Raw genomic sequence first — 2,500 nt, forward strand, 5'->3', positions numbered from 1 at the left:
TCATGAATATTAACCAATTACTTCAATGCACAATTTTTCATTTTATCTTACATCTGAAAAGTTTGTTTCCCCAATTTTCATTACCTGTTACATTAAAGCTGGTATGTTAGTGAATCATTAATTGTAAAATCAATAAACGATATCGTTACTGATGATAATTAGCAGTTCTTCGTAATTTCCTCATGGTTTCAGTACTACGAATGCATAATATTTCCAGTGATCTAAAAGAGTCATTGATCATGAAGGTTTCTCCTTGTGTAGTCTATGGAATGGCTTGGCTTACTGAACTACCATTAACGTCAGCATATATTTGATATTATATGTAGTATCTAGATGCATGTATGATAGAATATATAAAATGGAATGGGTGATTACTATATACAGAGTTATTATTTACAAGTGATTAGTTGTGTCTCTGCATCTCCGACATTAGGGTGATGATATCGTTGATGTCACGTGGAATCAGGCGTCAGATGGCAAAAGTCGGACAGTATTGTTATAGGGAAGATATATATATATATATATATATATATATATATATATATATATATATATATATATATATATATATATATATATGTCTGTAAGTACATAAGCATATATACACATTGATATATACATACATATGTTTGTATCTGTAACATGGGTCACTTCTCATTCATAGATTTGAAGTTCCTCTTCCAGCGTTTGTAAAGTTCATGTTGACATTTGCGGAATTGGTTGTGAAAAAAATATATTTATTCATAAACGCATGGGTTTTAGAATATATGAGCATGCAACGCACAAAAACAAACCCACCCACACACACACACTTTTTTTTATCAGTTATGAAAAACAGCTAGTGTTTAACTTGCTCATTTTCTCTTTATTAAAAAAAAAAAAAAAAAAAAAAAAAAAAAAAAATCAAGAAGCCAAAATTATTGCAAAGGACAAGAAAAAGGGGAAAATGAGTGATACATGGTATGACTAAGGGTAGCTCTATCTGTTGGAGGGTTCCTTGAGCCTACAAGAGTCCTTAGCGGCGAAGGCGATCTGCTCGAGGACGAAGTCGGGGATCGGGTGGGGGAACTCGGGAGCCACGGGCAGGAGGTCGGACTGGGGCTGGAAGCCGCTCTCGTCAGCCACGAACTCCACGTGCACGGGAGTGCCGTCAGGAGCGGTATAGCTGATTAATAAGAGAAATTGGATGACGAAATCAATATGATTATTTCATGACAGGGAACGATACTGTTTCCTGTCTCCACGTCGAAATTGTCTCTTCCGTCGTCCTCGATCACGCGGTCGTTCCTCAGGATGGGCGCAGCATTTGATAGTCGTGATTTTTTTTTTTTTTTTTTTTTTTTGGGGGGGGGGGGTATTGACAACTATATTCATGATTTATTGGGGCATTTGTCGTTCTCAAAGGCATGGCTACTGGATTTCCTGATGTGAGGGCATTCATTTCGTTTATAAAGTTCATGTTGACATTTGCAGAATTGGCTGGGAAAAAAATATATTCATTCATAAACGCATCGGTTTTAGAATATATGAACATGCATGTAATTATGTACATGCATAAACATTTGTATAAATTCATGAATGCTTACATATATATGTTTATAAACACACACACATATGTGTGAGTGTGTGCTTGTGTGTATGTTAGTATGCATATGGATACATACATACCTACACACACACACACACGCACGCATATGTGTGTAACCCAGCTATATCTATATCTAATTCCTGTATTCTACATATTCATATAATCTTTCATGTTTTCACAAACGTATCTTCACACACATACATATACATATGCATATACGTCTGACCATTGCTTCCCCTGTTTATTCCTCTCTCCTTGCCACACCAGACAATCCAATGCTGTGCTGTCTTTCTCTTCCACAAGATGTATGTATTGATGTAACTCTTGCTTGTTCATTACCGGTTGTCACATGTTAACAACGTGACTTAGAGCGAACTTTAGACCACTGTGTAGGATATCTGGCAGACTCCCCGCGGGGAGCCAAGGAGCAACACCTCGCTCCGAGAAGCAGCTGCACTCCAACATTCTATTCAATAAATGGAGTCAAGACGTCTTGGTTGTCTGCCTTAAACCCTAAGCTCGCCATTTACAAAACTTTGTAGGGCCCAACATTACCAGCTCTTACAATGTGTGTATATATATATATATACATATATATATATATATATATATATATATATATATATATATATATATATATATATGTGTGTGTGTGTGTGTGTGTGTGTGTGTGTGTGTGTGTGTGTGTGTGTGTGTGTGTGCTATGGACCCCTTTTACTAGAAATAGTTACGTAAACATAACTTTGCTTGAATGTGTATAATGTAATTTGTCTATTGAGATTTAATTTATTAATATATATGTGAGACACACTACGATTAAAATTATAAAGTAGTAAAAAGAACACACATATAAATGTTAACTTTTGTTTGATCTTCACGGACCCAATGAGACCCATTCATGGACCCCAATCT

This window comes from Penaeus vannamei, chromosome 13 (genome assembly GCF_042767895.1).
Source record: "Penaeus vannamei isolate JL-2024 chromosome 13, ASM4276789v1, whole genome shotgun sequence".
NCBI lineage: Eukaryota > Metazoa > Arthropoda > Malacostraca > Decapoda > Penaeidae > Penaeus > Penaeus vannamei.